Source organism: Monodon monoceros, unplaced genomic scaffold, assembly GCF_005190385.1.
Source record: "Monodon monoceros isolate NGI ecotype Baffin Bay Population unplaced genomic scaffold, NGI_Narwhal_1 Super_Scaffold_12, whole genome shotgun sequence".
Lineage (NCBI taxonomy): Eukaryota > Metazoa > Chordata > Mammalia > Artiodactyla > Monodontidae > Monodon > Monodon monoceros.
Window position 1 is genome coordinate 92,297,700 of NW_021703768.1, and position 18,193 is coordinate 92,315,892.

An 18,193-nucleotide genomic window follows, 5' to 3' on the forward strand; every position below is an offset into this window, starting at 1 on the left:
TCATCCATGTTACTTTCTGTTTCAATAATTTGTCCACTTGTATTGCTGAATAGTATCTCACTGTATGGAGGTACCAGATTTTGTTTATTCATTGCCCAGTTAAGGGACTGCTGTGGACTGAATTGTGTCCCCCCCCCAAATTCATATGTTGAATCCCTAACCCACAATATAATTGTGTTTGGAGATAGGGCCTTTGGGTTAAATTGATTATAAACTTAATTAAGGTTAAGTGAGGTCAAAAGGGTGGGGCTCTAACCCGATAGGGCTGGTGCCCTTATAAGAAGAAGAAGAGACACAAGAGTTCCCTCTCTGAGCACACACACTGAGGAAAGGCCATGTGAGCACACAGAGAGAAGGTGGCCATCTGCAAGCCAAGAAGAGAGTCTTTACCAGAAACTGAATCAGCTGGCACCTGGATCTTGGACCTTCCATCTTCAAGAACTGCAAGAAAATAATTTCTGTTGTTTAAGCTACCCAGTCTGTGGGATTTTGTTACAGCAACCTCAGCAGACTAATACAGGGACATTTGGGTTGTTTTTATTTTTGTAATTATGAATAAAATTTTTAAATTTAATTTTTAGAAATAGCTAAAACACTTTCTTGTGGCTCAAAATTGTAAACAGTAATATTGTAGCAAATCCAATAGATGGGCTTGTTCAGCATATACACCTTATTGTACTGCACAGCACCAACACAGTGTATTATCAAATTTCTTTTTTTTTTTTTTTTTGCCAATCTAATAGGTGAAAAATATCGTCAGTATATTTTAACTGAAATTTTTTTCATATGTTTCGGAGCCCTTTATATTTTCTTTTCTGGTGAACCGTTTATCTCTTTTATCCCTTTTTCTATTGGTCTTTGGTTTTTCATTCAGCATCTCATTTGTAACTGCTATACTAAGTTAATTAGCTATGTGTTTATAATATGATTTGCAAATTCTTTTTCCAAGTTTCTTTTATTTGATTTTAGCATGTACTTTAAAATTATGTTTAATGTTTTTGTGTTATAGTTTATAAAGGCCTTTACCATTCTGAGGATTTTCTCTCTTTTTATCATTCTTATATTGCTTACTTTTTGGTAAACGTTTACTTCTTTGATCCATTTGGAATTTATCTTGGTATAAGGGAAAGGTAAGGGTCTGTGGGGAGTTGATTCTCCATGGATCTCTCATGTTTCTGTGCATCTTATGACAGCTTTTGTTCTGAACTATCTTTTGAAGGATGTTTGTATAATAATCAGCCTTGGGAGATAGAAATAGTGTTTTCCTCCATGTCGAAGGGCAGATTTGTTTGTTGTCCAGCGTGATAAAGGTAATGTTTCCCTTTGGATCAGATTTGCTAGCAGTCCCCTTATAAGATAGAGAATTGCCTACGCTCAGAGTTCCTCAACCATGACACAAACCCACTGTGTATGCAGCTTCCATCTGGACCAAACTCTGCATTACCTAGGGAGCAAGACGAACTAACACAATCGTGAAGCTCATGCTTCTTGCTGGCCCATGAGTAAGAAAATCTTTTGTCTCTGACCTAGGAGTCTCATGTCTTCTGACAGCATCTATGAAAACCTAGCAGGCCAACTTGTTAGCTTACAAGCAGGGTAAAATTTCAGACTCATCACAATTCTTGACAGGAACTGCCTCTAATTTTTCCATATGGCTGTTACCCCATCACTATTTTTTTTGCAAGTGGGGAATAGTTCCTTTTTTCCCAACTGATTCTACATGACAATTTTGTTGTATGCTAAATTCTTGTATGAGTTCAGGTTCATTTCAAGCTCAGATTCTATTCAGTCAATCTGTCTATGTGTGTGCTAAAAATTATTGAGACTATATAATGTTTAACATCTGGTGAAATAAATTACCACTTACACTCTTATTTTCCAGGAATTCCCTGTAACTTCCCACATGATTGTTCTGCTCATGAAATTTAGAATCAACTTATCCAGTTTTTAAAAAATTCCTTGTATTTTATTAATGACAGTGTCAGACTTATAACTTAATTTAGAGAGGATTAACATCTTTATGATGTTGAGTCTTCCTATGCAGGAACATGCTATGTCTTTCTTTTCATTCATTTTTTTCTTCAAACACATGAGCTCTGTTGATTTGTGTATGTGAATTTTATACCCTGCTATTTAAAGAATTTTCTTACTATTTGTTGTAGTTTCTCAGTACTCTTTCTTGGATTTTCAAGTTTTACAATTATAGTAACTAAAATGTAGATAATTTTATTTCTTCTTTTGACACCTCTAAATCCCTTCTTCTTTCTGTTTGGTTTGTCTACTGCCTCAGAAATAATGTTAAATAATTGCAATGGTAGCTAATACTTACCAAACACTTACATGCACCTATCAATTACTTTGTTCCTATCAACCTGTTAATACCTCATAGCAAGCAGCCTTAAGATTTTAAGTATTATCATTATCCCCATTTACAGAAAGGGAAACTCAGCAGAGAAATATTAAGTAAATTGCCCACAGTCACACAGGTTCTAGGTGGCAAGCTTGGGATTTGAACCTTGGTAGTGGTAGTTGAATACTAAAGTCCACAAGATTTACCATTTACTACAAGACCTCTTAAGAGAAGTGTGAGTAAATAAATATCCTTTGTTTCTGACTCTGGTGGAAATAATCCTGGTGGTTTCCCATTAAGTATGATGAAGGCTTCCAGGTTAAGACAGATCTACTCAGTCATGTTAGGGATTGAGAGTTTTTATGAAGAATAGATGTACATTTTTTTCAAGAGCTTTTCCAGCATCAGTGTAGGTAATATTAGATGACTTTTCTTACAAGATCTATTAAAATGAATTAAGTTAATAGAGTTCCTAAAATGGACTTACCCTTGCATCTCTGGAATGAAACCCACTTGGACTTGGTGAGTCATTCTTTTGATGTATTGTTGGATTTGTTTGATAATATTTAATTTATAATTTCTGCATTGTTATTAATAAGTGAATAGGCACAGTTTGACAGTAGAACAAATTCTGGTGTAGAGAAAGTTTTAGTTGGAGACCCCTTAGTGAAGAGGAGGGGCATGTGGTTGATGGCAAGCAGAGGAGTATGACAGCTGTGTGTTTTCATCAAAGGAATTGATGAGGAGATTGAGGAATTCCCAAGCAATAAGAAAAGCATTAAATTGGAACTCTACCTACTTTATACAAGTTCCGTAAGAAATGGTTTCAAATCATTCAAAGAAAATGTTCCTATACCTCCTATATTTTTCCTATACCTCCTATTGTATGCTTTCTATTTAAAATATTCTAGGGCCTTCCCCAGTGGTGCAGTGGTTAAGAATCCACCTGCCAGTGCAGGGACACGGGTTCGAGCCCTGGTCTGGCAAGATCCCACATGCTGTGGAGCAACTAACCCGTGTGCCACAACTACTGAGCCTGCAATCTAGAGCCCATGAGCCACAACTACTGAGCCTGCGTGCCACAACTACTGAAGCCTGTGCACCTACAGCCTGTGCTCCACAACAAGAGAAGCCACAGCGATGAGAAGCCCGCACACCACAATGAAGAGTAGCCCCTGCTTGCTGCAACTAGAGAAAGCCTGTGCACAGCAATGAAGACACAACGCAGCCAAAAAAAAAAATGTAATTAATTAATTTTAAAAAAGGAAAGCACTAAAAAATAAAATAAAATAAAATATTCTAGTGGTCAGAAGGGAAAATCCAGCTAGAATTCTAGTCACACAATTACATTATTAGTTACCAATAAAAGGATAATCATTTGATAACTGAATCATTTCCTAATGATTCATTCCCCTATGATGATGCATAGCTCTCTGCTCTTTAATGAGCTACAAAGCCATAAATGAGAATAACTGAGGGTCCATGGCTAGGCCACAAGGGTTCATTTCATCATGGAGAAAAATTGAAGAAATGCCAGAATGAGAAAAGATGAATAAGTTGACAGCTGTCAAAGTAATGATACTAACTGCCCTTAAGTCCTTTTTATGACTAGTTCTGCCTAAAATAATTCAGTATTGGAAATGCTCAATTCCGTCCTTCCACCAAGGGGAGAATACAGCTCAGTTCCTCTGACGGAGTCCTCTGCTGTTTCCTCAGGGTAGTGTTTGTTAGATGAGAGATGATGGGGCCATCTGCATCAGAATCCCCTAGGTGTTTGCTAAAAAGCAGGGTGCCCAGGCCCTACCTGGGGTGAAACTCTGAAATATAAAATTGTTAAAGTCAGATCATTCTGATGCAGACAGTCCTAGGACCTCATTTTCAAAAACTGTTCCTTAAAGATGGTTAATTTCTCCACTCTACTTTTTGTAGAATCAAAGCAAAATGCCATATTTTATTTATTTTTTAAATTAATTAATTAATTTATTTTGGCTGCATTGGGTCTTTGTTGCTGTGAGCGGGCTTTCTCTAGTTGTGGCGAGTTGGGGCTACTCTTTGCTGCAGTGTGCGGGCTTCTCATTGCGGTGGCTTCTCTTGTTGTGGAGCATGGGCTCTAGGCGCATGAGCTTCAGTAGTTGTGGCACGTGGGCTCTGTAGTTGTGGCTCATGGGCTCTAGATCGCAGGCTCAGTAGTTGTGGTGCACGGGCTTAGTTGCTCCATGGAAAATGCCATATTTTAAATTTATCATGACTTAGATCCAAGCCCTGCTTCCCAGAAAGATGCATACAGACGGCCTACGATACATTTATGCAGACAATGCATATACATACTGTGACCATTTCATTATTTTTATGCAGAGAAAACCAGACAAATTGATATTACTGAAACAAATTCATCTAAAGGTAGATAACTGACCTTCCAGGATCCATGGGTTTCTCTGCATAAAACATTTCAGTCAAATCCTAGATGTCAAGGATGCTAAATGACTGCACATCCTTTCATACCTTTTAGTGGGTTGAACGCTGAAGGGAAAATTTCCTGTGGGCATCGCCATGGGGCATTACAGGAAGACAGCTGTCCCTGGCTTCTGGTCAACAATCTGCAATGAAAAACGAATGTTTCAGTATTTCTGAATAATCTGCTTAATAATTTGGAAAGCAGAACCCATCTTCTGATGCTTACTAAGCATTTCCGGCTAGTAATTTGGACACATTTATCGTCTCTGACATTGCCTAATGGAGCTATCTACTACCCTCGTGCATGTTGAAAATGGCTGGATGAAGTGTATGCATTCTGAGCTCTACAATAAAGTGTGTGCCCCACAGATGGAAGCAGACCACCTTGGGCACCCAGCATAAAAAGTTAAACTAACCAGTTCTCCAGGAGCTATTCAGTGGGGGTATTTGTTATTTTAACCTCTTAAGTAAAATCTCAGATCTTTCAGGGCTGGTCTCTAGGAGTTAAAAAAAGTTTTAAATCCCAGACTGTCAAAATATATTCCAGTTTAAAAAAATATTCCATTTTAAACTGAGTGGGAAACAAACACTAGAAATTAGTTAAAAGGAACACTGTGATTGCTTTACCCAGGTCTCAATTCTTGAACCTGGAGAAAGTGGTGATACTAGAAAAATGTGACTTATTAAGACAGTATAAATAGTTTTAAAACTAGAATAAGAATCTCTAATGATGCAGAGTGAAGTAAGTCAGAAAGAGAAAAATAAATATTGTATAATATCGCTTATATGTGGAATCTAGAAAAATGAGACAGATGAACTTATTTGCAAAGCAGAAATAGAGACACAGATGTAGAGAACAGATGTGTGGATAACAGCTGGGGAAGGGGGAGGTGGGATGAACTGGGAGACTGGGATTGACATATGTACACTACTATGTATAAAATAGATAACTAATGAGAACCTACTGTATAACACAGGGAACTCTACTCAATGCTCTGTGGTGACCTAAATGGGAAGGAAACCCAAAAAAGAGGGGATCTATGTATACGTGTAGCTGATTCACTTTGCTGTACAGCAGAAATCAACACAACATTGTGAAGCAACTATACGCCAATAAAAATTAATAATAATAAAAAAAGACAACAAATAACAAGTGTTGATCAGGATTATGGAGAAAAGGGAACACTTGCGCACTGTTGTTGAGAATGTAAATTGGTGCAGCCACTATGGAAAACATTATGGAATTTCCTCAAAAAATTAAAAAGAGAACTACCATATGACCCATCAAAAAAATAAAATAATATAAAATAAAAAAATATTTCATATAAAAAAAACTCATGATGATGATTATGATAAAGAAGAAGAAGAAGAAAAATAATTGATGGAAGTTTTGGTCCATAATATCTTTAGTAAGTCTGACTAGAAATACATGGCCCCTAAATTAAGAAAAATAAAAGGGAGGGCGGGTGGCAGGCAGCCAGAGAAAGGAAGAATCCAAGATCCATGCTTATATTTTGTCCTTAAATTCATCCACAAAATGGCATAAATCTTGTAAAGGAAAGGTAAGCAGTGGGTTTTCATTGGTGCAGTCAAGTATGTACAGGCTCCTTCTAACTATCTGAGGAGAGATAATTCTAGGAGACAGGCTGCTTTTGCTGTAGGGGCATGTTCACTACTCTGATTATAAACTTTGGCATGGTAAGTGTGCCCAAACCTGTCTTTACCAATTCATACCTCCCAATTCAACACTTAACACTGTCAGCTTAGTTTTTCATTCCAAGAAAGGTGATAAAATCAAATATTACTAAAATGCCTCTTCATACAAAAAACCTATTTGCATTTTATCCAGTTTCATAGAATTTCTGAATAGCTATTGAAAACTGAAAGTTTCTGTAACTGAAAATTACAGATGGATATAAATATTTCAGTCATCCACCGTAATAAGTGTAGCAAATAAATGTTCTTGATGCTTTGGGACGCTTTTCTTTCAAGATGAATTCCAAATGTTAAATGCTACATTTTAGAATTAGGGTTAGAGAATATTCAGACAGCACTGGTAAAATCAGTCAATATACTTTCTTGAATTGTGACTATTCCCATTCAATCAGTAAAGCAGTTTCCCCAGAACAATCTCTAAATCCCTTGCTTTCATTTTGCTAAGGAAGTATTGGTTTTTGCTACTTTGGGAAGTTTAAAAAAAAAAAAAAGAGTATTTCCATCCCTACCCCTAACCCAAAGATCAGCCCACTGGCTGCCCTTCCCATTCCCAGAGTTCACTGTTGGTATAGCATCCTTAGAATCTGTTAAAGTGATTATATGACAACATGGAAAATGAATAGGGTATAATAATAAGTAAATAAACCAAGGTTCAAAATTGGATTCATGAAATGATTGCAATTTTGTTGATATCATATACACATGCAGACAAGACTCGAAGGAGACAGGGGAAAGTGAAGCCAAATGATTGGGAAGTGAGATTTAGGATGAATAACTCCTATTTTAAAACTTCCATTACTGTTCTCATTATATTGTTTGAAAAAATAACTTCTTTTAAAAAAGAATCTGATTGACTTGTACTCTGAAAACTATAAAATGTTGTTGAAAGAAATTACTGAACACACAAGTAAATGGAAAGCCATCTAGCGTACATGGATTGGAAGGTGTGATACTGTTAAGATGTCAATACTACCAAAATTGATCTCCAGATTCAATGCAATCTCTATCAAAATTCCAACAATATTGTTCTCATAAATAGAAAAATTCATCCTAAAATTTCACGTGGGATCTCAAGGGATCCCAAATAGCTAAACAATCTTGAAAAAGAAAAGCAAAGTTGGAGGTCTCACATTTCCTCATTTCAAAACTTTGTACAAAGTCCCAGTAAACAAACAGTGTGGTATTGGCATAAAGACAGCCATATAAACCAATGAAATAGAATAGGGAACTCAGAAATAAACTCTCTCATATATGGTCAAATGATTTCAACAAGGATGCCAAGACCATTGAATGGGGAAAGGACAGATTTTTCAGTCAATGGTGTTGGAAAACTAAATATCCATGCGCAAAAGAATGAAGTTGAACCCTTACCTTACACCATGTACAAAAATGCACATAAAACGGATCAAAGACCTAAACATAAGGGCTAAAACTGTAAAACTCTGGGAAGAAAACAGAGGAAAATCTTCATGACATAGAATTTGGTCATGTGAAACTAAAACCACAGGCAACAAAAGAAAAAAAATAGATAAATTGAACTTCATCAAAATTAAAAATGTTTGTGCATCAAAAGACACTATCGGGCTTCCCTGGTGGCGCAGTGGTTGAGAGTCCGCCTGCCGATGCAGAGGACACGGGTTCGCGCCCCCGGTCCGGGAAGATCCCACATGCCGCGGAGCGGCTGGGCCCGTGAGCCATGGCCGCTGAGCCTGCGCGTCTGGAGCCTGTGCTCCGCAACGGGAGAGGCCACAACAGTGAGAGGCCCGCGCACCGCAAAAAAAAAAAAAAAAAAAAAAAGACACTATCAACAGAGTGAAAAGGTAACCCTCAGAATGGGAGAAAATATTTGCAAATTGTATATCTGATAAGGAATTGATACCTAGATTATATAAAGAACTCCTATAACTCAACAACAAAACAAACAACCTGATTAAAAAATGGGCTTCCCTGGCGGTGCAGTGGTTAAGAATTCGCCTGCTAATGCAAGGGACACGGGTTCGAGACCTGGACCGGGAAGATCCCACATGCCACAGAGCAACTAAGCTCGTGCACCCCAAGTACTGAGCCTGTGCTCTAGAGCCCACGAGCCTGGAGCCTGTGCTCTGCAACAAGAGAAGCCACCGCAATGAGAAGCCTGCGCACCGCAAGTAGAGAAAGCCCGCATGCAGCAACAAAGACCCAACACAGCCAAAAATAAGTAATAAAATAAATAAATTTTTTTAAAAAATGGGAAAAGGACTTGCATAGACATTTCTCCAAGAAAATATACAAACGGCCGCTTAAGCAGATGCAAGAATGCTTAACATCATTAGTCATCAGGGAAGTGCAAATCAAAACCACAATGAGATACCACATCACACTCATTAAGATGGTTATTATTAAAAAACAAAACAAAACAAAACAGAAAAGAACACGTGCTGTCAGGGACGTGGAGAAATTGGAACCCTTGTGCATTGCTTTTGGGAATGTCAAATGGTAGAGCTGCTGTGGAAAACGGTATGGCAATCCCTCAAAAAATTAAAAATAGTATTACCACATGATCCAGCAATTCCATTTCTGGGTATATATCCAAAAGAAATGAAAACAGGGACTTGAACATATATTTATACACCTATGTTCATAGCAGCTTTATTCCCAATAGCCAGTGGTGGAAGCAACCCAAGTGTTCCCTGATGGATGAATGGATAAACAAAATGTGGTATACACATACAATGGAAAATTATTCAGCCTTAAAAAGGAGAGAAATTCTGACACGTGCTATGACATGGATGAACCTTGAAGATATTATGCTAAGTGAAATGAGCCAGTCACAAAAGGACGAATCTTGCATAATCGCTCTTATATGAGGTACCTAGAGTAGTCAAATTTATAGAGACAGAAAGTACCTCCCTTTTCTCCTTTCTTCCACTCCCTAGGTTGCTAGGGAGTGGAAGAAAGGAGAAAAGGGAGGTATTTTTTTTTTTAAATGAGTTTCTATTTTTTATAGAGTTTCAGTTTTGCAAAATTAAAAGAGTTCTGGGGAATTCCCTGGCAGTCCAGTGGTTAGGACCTTGCACTTTCACTGCTGAGGATGTGGGTTACATCCCTGGTCAGGGAACTAAGATCCCACAAACTGCATGGTATGGCCAAAAAAAAAAGAGCTCTGGAGATGGTTGGTGGGGATTGTTGCACAACAATATGAATGTATTTAATATCACTGAACTGCACACTTAATAACGGTTAAAATGATAAATTTTGTTACATGTATTTTACCATGATAAAAGAATCTGATTAATTGCATACTGTAACTATTTTATCCTAGGCAGTACATCCTGATGTCCTTGTCCCTTTCTTTATATTCCCATTTCCCTTGGCTTTTCTCTTAATGAGATAGTTGCAGATTAATTGCCCTAATCTCAAATCTGTAGCAATTTCTCTTCTGACTACTTCAGCTGTCAATTTCTGTGCTAATGGATTCAACTTTTGAGTTATAACTATTTACTGATTGTGTAATATATGTGGGGCCCTGTGCTTGCTAGTGTGGACAATAAAGTAGAATATGGACCCACTGACTTTCAGCAGCAATACTCTGACAAGATGGGGTGCATGGGACACAGAGCACTATCTCCAAAGGAAAATGATACACACATAGGGAGTGCTTCCGACCAAAAGTGCCTTAGGAATTCAGGGAGAGAACTGGGCGAGGGGGAGTTGAAGTAAGCTTTGGAGAACGAGTAGGATTTGATTACATGGAGATGGGAGGCATTGAACTGAGGGGGAAATTGATGAATTAACTATTAACATGTGCACTTTCTCCATCTTGGCACCATTGACACTTTTTACTGTTCCATTTTTGTTGGAGGGAGCTATCCTCTACATTGTAGGATGCTTAGCAGCATCCCTGGCCTCTAAATACTAGATGACAGTAACTCCATTCTCCACCCCCGTTGGGACAATCAAAAATGCCTTCTATTTGAGAACCACTGATATATGGAGCCTGTCCCTGAGCTAGAAAAGACATCAATTTGATCAGAACAGAAAGTCCACTCATGAGAGTATCTTTCACCTATGTATTCCAAGTGTCAGTTTGGGCACTTGACACATCATGGATGGTGTATAAGTCTTTTTTGTTCATTCCTCTTTGAATGGTGCTATAAGAAAGTTGATTTGAAACCTTTAAAAGTTGGATAGAGAAAGCCTAGAAGTAGATGGACCATTTAGGAAGCTTCTGTAATAATTGAGAAAGAGATGTAAAGACCTGAACTAAAGTTGTGATAAGTGAAATAGAAAGGGGATGGATGCAAGAATTCGTGTGAAGGAAGAATGTACAGAACTTGGGGGCAGAGGACAGTACATCTGGGTAAGCTGGGTAGAAGACAGAAAGGGCCCTGGTCTTCCTGAGAAGCAGGGAAATCAAAGTATATATAAGCAGAAGTCTCTAAGCAGATAACTGAGGGCTGAGTGTGAACAGTTATTGGTTATCAAATCATGGAAAGAACTTCTGTAGCAAATAAGCAAGCTGAATATGGAATTATCTTGCAGGTAAAGAAGGCAAGCAAATTTAAACTTTCTTTAATCTTCTCACAAAAAGAAAAGAGAAATATAAGGACAAGGAGAAGAGTACTACAAAATTTATCTTTCCTTTTTGTTGTTTCTGCTCTGTAATATCAGTCAGAGATGTAAAGATGAATAATCTCTGATTTAGGATTCTGAAATCTGCATTTGAAGCTCAGTACATCCCTTCAAAAGCCCTAAGAGAATAAAAACAGTGCTTTTTAAAATTCTAAACCATTTCCCCATTTTCACGGAGGAAATGCAGACAAAGCAAGGGCAAAATTTCCGCATGAGGGCCTCCCCCTGGCTCACGGCCTTGGCCGTCACTAAGCTGGTGAGCATCCCATTGTCATTTGAGAAAGCCAGCTGCACAGCTAGATAGAGTGAGCCTGTCTCTGCAACTCCAAGACTGTAATTATGCTAAAATGGGATCTTGCAGCAGTGAATATAAAGAGAAGCCTTGGAATATCTCTCCTACACTAAACAACTTTATGGTTGAAAGGAAGCAATTACTGAGAACAAGAGAGGCTAAGGAAAAATAGCCTAACTTTCCAACTTTTCTAACTTGGTTATTGAGATTGTGCTGACCTCAAACAGTTTTTGCTTTTCTTTCCCCTGAAGCCATAGCAATTCCAGCTTCCTAGCCTGATTTTTAGATTAAGTGGAAAAAAAAATTTAATTAACTATCTCCCTCACTCAATTTAAAGCAACTTTCTACATTGGCTTAAAAATATCAATAATTCTACCAAAGTCTTTAGGTTTAGTTATCCCTCCCACCAAAACCTGGAGAGACACTAGTATCCAATTAAGTCCTTTGCTATTTACTTGATGCAGCAGCTCTACCTTCCTAAGTTACAACCGTCCACCTGGGAGTAGAGTTATCTGGGGATAGGACAGATGCGAAAACAGCAGAACCTGAGGGCTCCTAATTACTTTCTTTTCCTGTGATAGAAGTTGGCAGAAATAGGAAATTGCAGATAGAACAGGATTATGTTTGAGGCTGGAAACTGCAAATGAGTATCACCTACAAAAGTGCATCCATCACCTTCTCATTCTGCCTCAGTTGTCTTCGATTAGAAATGTCCACCTTGAGGGCGTATCAAGATGGCGGACTAGGAGGAGGGGGAATTCGTGTTTCTGTACAACTAGGGCACCTACCAGGCACCAGTGGGGGACCACGGACACCTAAGGGGACGGGAGGAGCCCCCAGCGACTGGGTAGGATGTGGGGTGTGTGGGGAGTGAAGGGGGAGGAGAAGTGGAGGCGGGATGGGACTGACACCCCTGAGGGGTGGCTGGGGGAGGGGGAGGGGAAGGGATCCCACGCCCGAAAGGGGAAATTGGGGGACCACTGGGAGGACAGAAGATCAAAAGGGAGCGTGGCCAGGTTTCCCCTGCCCACTTGGGCCCCCGGGAGCCTGTTGAGATCCTGGGCCTAATCCTCTGCCCACCTAGGCCCCCTCCAGCCACGTGGGTCCTGAGGGAGTGGGAGGGAGGGAAGGGGAAGCAAAAGTAAAGGCCGGACCTATGAGAACAGCAGCCCTGAGGGGTGGCTGGGGGAGGGAATCAGTTCCTACACCCAGCAGGAGCCACCCACGGTTAGGGGTCCAGCAGGGACAGGGGAGACCCTGGGGGAGATGGTGGGGGAGGGGTGCGAAGGAACGGAAGGAGACGCGGCCAGTACTTTCCCTGTCCACTTAGGCACCAGGAAGCCTGTTGGGCTCCCGGGCCTAATCCTCTGCCCCGGAGCCTCCCTCCTGTCCTGCAGAGCCCAAGCCCCGCCCCTACACCCCTACCCAGGGCCGTACCTCTACACTCAGAGACCCCCTCCAAGGAGCGGGGCATAAACCCCACCCACACACCCTCACCCAGGGCCCTAACTCCAAACTCCAGAACCCCACACTCCAGAGGCCCTCCTTTCCAAGTGCTGCCACTCCACTTCCATGCAGGTACTAAGCACAGGTCCTGCCCCACACTTGAACAATGCCCCACCCTAAACCCCACCCCTGACTAAGTTCCACCCCCACCTAAACTCCACCCCCATAGCCAAGGTTTTTCTTTTTCTTTTTTTTTCCTCTTTTAGATTGGGATTGTTTTACCTTGTTGATTCATTGTTGTTGACACTTTTATATTTTTATTTTTCCTAATAAATTTTTTATTTTTCTAATTTTATTTTATTCTTTATACTTTGTTATTGTTGTCTCCTTTTGGCTTGTTCCCCCCCGCTCCCTTTTTTTGTTGTTGTGGTTTTATTTTACCTTGTTGTAGTTGTTTCAATTATAGCTTTATTTTTCCTAATATACTTTTTATCTTTCAAATTTTATTTTGTTTTTTATTATTTGATATTGTGCTGCCTCTCTCTTTCTTTCTTTCTTTCTTCCCTTTCTTTCTTTCTTTCTTTCTTTCTTTTGTAATCCCACCACAAAGCTTGCAGGATCTTGGTTCCCATGCTGGAGGTCAGGCCCAAGCTCCTGTGGTGGGAGCTCTGAGTCCAAACCACTGGACTAACAGAGAACCTCAGACCCCAGGGAATATTAATCGGAGTGAGGCCTCCCAGAGGTCCTCATCTCACCACCAAGACCTGAATCTATCCAATTGCCTGCAAACTCTAGTGCTGTATGTCTCAGGCCAAACAACCAGTAAGACAGGAATACAGCCCCACCCATCAAAAAAAAAAAAAAAAAGACAAAAAATACGATACAGAGAAAGGAGCAAGGTAAAGACCTACAAGACCAAATAAATGAAGATGCAATAGGCAATCTACCTGAAAAAGAATTCATACTAATGATAGTAAAGATGATCCAAAATCTGGGAAACAAAATGGAGAAAATACAAGAAACATTTAACAAGGATCTAGAAGAACAAAAGAGCAAACAAACAGTGATGGACAACACAATTACTGAAATTAAAGATACTCTAGAAGGGATCAATAGCAGAATAACTGAGGCAGAAGAACAGATAAGTGACCTGGAAGATAAAATAGTGGAAATAACTGCTGCAGAGTAGAATAAAGAAAAAAGAATGAAAAGAATTGAGGACAGTCTCAGAGACCTCTGGGATAACATTAAACGTAACAGCATTCAAATCACAGGGATCCCAGAAGAAGAAGAGAAAAAGAGAGGGTCTGAGAAAATATCTGAAAAGATTATAGTTGAAAGTTTCCCTAACATGGGAAAGGAAATAGTCAATCAAGTCCAGGAAGCACAGAGAGTACCACACAGGGTAAACCCAGAGAGAAACATAGATGCATATTAATCAAACTATCAAAAATTAAATACAAAGAAAATATATTAAAAGCAGCAAGGGAAGAGCAACAAATAACATACAAGGGAATCCCCATAAGGTCAACAGCTGATCTTTCAGCAGAAACTCTGCAAGCCAGAAGGGAGTGGCAGGACATATTTAAAGTGATGAAAGGGAAAAACCTACAACCAAGATTACACTACCCAGCAAGGATCTCATTTAGATTCAACAGAGAAATTAAAACCTTTACAGACAAGCAAAAGCTAAGAGAATTCAGCATCACAAAACCAGCTTTCCAACACTAGGCAGGAAATGCAAGAGAAGGAAAAGACCTACAATAACAAACTGAAAACAATTAAGAAAATGGTAATAGGAGCATACATATCAATAATTGCCTTAAACGTGAATGGATTAAATGCTCCAACCAAAAGACAGGCTCGCTGAATGGATACAAAAACAAGACCCATATATATGCTGTCTACAAGAGACCCAATTCAGACCTAGGGACACATACAGACTGAAAGTGAGGGGATGGAAAAAGATATTCCATGCAAATGGAAATCAAAAGAAAGCTGTAGTAGCAATTCTCATATCAGACAAAATAGACTTTAAAATAAAGACTATTACAAGAGACATAGAAGGACACTACATAATGATCAAGGGATCAATCCAAAAAGAAGATATAACGATTGTAAATATTTATGTACCCAACTCAGGAGCACCTCAGTACACAGGGCAAATGTTAACAGCCATAAAAGAGGAAATCGACAGTAACACAATAATAGTAGGGGACTTTAACACCCCACTTTCACCAATGGACAGATCATCCAAAACGAAAATAAATAAGGAAGCACAAGCTTTAAATGACACATTAAACAAGATGGACTTAATTGAAACTTATAGGACATTCCAACCAAAAACAACAGAATACACTTTCTTCTCAAGGGCTCATGGAACATTCTCCAGATAGACCATATCTTGGGTCACAAATCAAGCCTCGGTAAATTTAAGAAAATTGAAATGATATCAAGTATCTTTTCTGACTACAATGCTATGAGACTAGATATCAAATACAAGAAAAAAACTGTAAAGAATACAAACACGTGGAGGCTAAACAATACACTATTAAATAACCAAGAGATCACTGAAGAAATCAAAAAATACCTAGAAACAAATGACAATGAAAAACATGATGACCCAAAACCTATGGGATGCAGCAAAAGCAGTTCTAAGAGGGAAGTTTATAGCAGTACAATCCTACCTCAAGAAACAAGAAACATCTCAAATAAACAACCTAACCTTACACCTAAAGCAATTAGAGAAAGAAGAACAAAAAAAATCCCAAAGTTAGCAGAAGGAAAGAAATCATAAAGATCAGATCAGAAATAAATGAAAAAGAAATGAAGGAAACAATAGCAAAGATCAATAAAACTAAAAGCTGGTTCTTTGAGAAGATAAACAAAATTGATAAACCATTAGCCAGACTCATCAAGAAAAAAAGGGAGAAGACTCAAATCAATAGAATTAGAAATGAAAAAGGAGAAGTAACAACTGACCCTGCATAAATACAGAGGATCATGAGATATTACGACAAGCAACTATATGCCAATAAAATGGACAACCTAGAAGAAATGTACAAATTCTTAGAAAAGCACAACCTTCCGAGACTGAACCAGGAAGAAATAGAAAATATAAACAGACCAATCACAAGCACTGAAATTGAAACGGTGATTAAAAATCTTCCAACAAACAAAAGCCCAGGACCAGAAGGCTTCACAGGTGAATTCTATCAAACATTTAGAGAAGAGCTAACACCTACCCTTCTCAAACTCTTCCAAAATACAGCAGAGGTAGGAACACTCCCAGACTTCATCTACGAGGCCACCATCACCCTGATACCAAAACCAGACAAAGATGTCACAAAAAAAGAAAACTACAGGCCAATATCACTGATGAACATAGATGCAAAACTCCTCAATAAAATCCCAGCAAACAGAATCCAGCAGCACATTAAAAGGATCATACACCATGATAAAATGGGGTTTATCTCAGGAATGAAAGGATTCTTCAATATACGCAAATCAATCAATGTGATACACCATATTTACAAATTGAAGGATAAAAACCACATGATAATCTCAAGAGATGCAAAAAAAGCTTTCAACAAAATTCAACACCCATTTATGATAAAAAAAACTCTCCAGAAAGTGGTTATAGAGGGAAACTACCTCAACATAATAAAGGCCATATATGAAAAACCCACAGCCAACATTGTCCTTAATGGTGAAAAACTGAAAGCATTTCCACTAAGATCAGGAACAAGACAAGGTTGCCCACTCTCACCACTATTATTCAACATTGTTTTGGAAGTTTTAGCCATAGCAGTCAGAGAAGAAAAAGAAATAAAAGGAATCCAAATCGGAAAAGAAGAAGTAAAGCTGTCACTGTTTGCAGATGACATGATACTATACATAGAGAATCCTAAAGATGCTACTAGAATACTACTAGAGCTAATCAGTGAATTTTGTAAAGTAGCAGGATACAAAATTAATGCACAGAAATCTCTTGCATTCCTATACACTAATGATGAAAAATCTGAAAGGGAAATTAAGGAAACACTCCCATTTACCATCGCAACAAAAAGAATAAAATACCTAGGAATAAACGTACCTAAGGAGACTAAAGACCTGTATGCGGAAAACTGTAAGACACTGATGAAAGAAATTAAAGATGATACAAACAGACAGAGACATATGCCATGTTCTTGCACTGGAAGAATCAACATTGTGAAAATGACTACACTACCCAAAGCAATCTACAGATTCAGTGCACTTCCTATCAAACTACCACTGGCATTTTTCACAGAACTAGAAGAAAAAATTTCACAATGTGTATGGAAACACAAAAGACCCCGAATAGCCAAAGCAATCTTGAGAAAGTAAAACGGAGCTGAAGGAATCAGACTCCCTGACTTCTGATTATACTACAAAGCTACAGTAATCAAGACAGTATGGTACTGGCACAAGAACAGAAATATAGATCAATGGAACCGGACAGAAAGCCCAGAGATAAACCTACACACATATGGTCACCTTATTTTTGATAAAGGAGGGAAGACTATACAATGGAGAAAAGACACCCTCTTCAATAAGTGGTGCTGGGAAAACTGGACAGCTACATGTAAAAAAATGAAATTAGAACACTGCCTAACACCATACACAAAAATAAACTCAAAATGGATTAAAGACCTAAATGTAAGGCCAGATACTATAAAAGTCTTAGAGGAATACATAGGCAGAACACTCTATGACATAAATCACAGCAAGATCCTTTTTGACCCACCTGCTATAGAAATGGAAATAAAAACAAAAATAAACAAATGGGACCTAATAAAACTTAAAAGGTTTTGCGCAGCAAAGGAAACCATAAACAAGATGAAAAGACAACTCTCAGAAGGGGAGAAAGTATTTGCAAATGAAGCAACTGACAAAGGATTAATCTCCAAAATATACAAGCAGCTCATGCAGCTCAATATCAAAAAAACAAAAAACCCAATCCAAAAATGGGCAGAAGATCTAAATAGACATTTCTCCAAGGAAGATATACAGATTGCCAACAAACACATGAAAGAATGCTCAACATCATTAATCATTAGAGAAATGCAAATCAAAACTACAATGAGATACCATCTCACACTAGTCAGAATGGCCATCATCAAAAAATGTACAAACAATAAATGCTGGAGACGGTGTGGAGAAAAGGGAACACTCTTGCACTGTTGGTGGGAATGTAAGTTGATACAGCCACTATGGAGAACAGTATGGAGGTTCCTTAAAAAACTACAAATAGAACTACCATACGACCCGGCAATCCCACTACTGGCCATATATCCAGAGAA

The 18,193-nt window shown here is 38.7% G+C and overlaps 1 long non-coding RNA gene across 1 annotated transcript in view; it reads right to left on the minus strand.

Moving 5' to 3' along the window:
• Window positions 1–411: 411 nt before the first annotated feature.
• Window positions 412–18,193, minus strand: part of LOC114891731 — a 69,406-nt gene continuing 51,624 nt past the window's right edge. The window contains exons 4-5 of the long non-coding RNA XR_003792587.1: window positions 4,853–4,947; window positions 412–441 (exon numbers count right to left, since the gene is read on the minus strand). This is a non-coding gene — a long non-coding RNA (uncharacterized LOC114891731). The remainder of the gene's footprint in view (window positions 442–4,852; window positions 4,948–18,193) is intronic.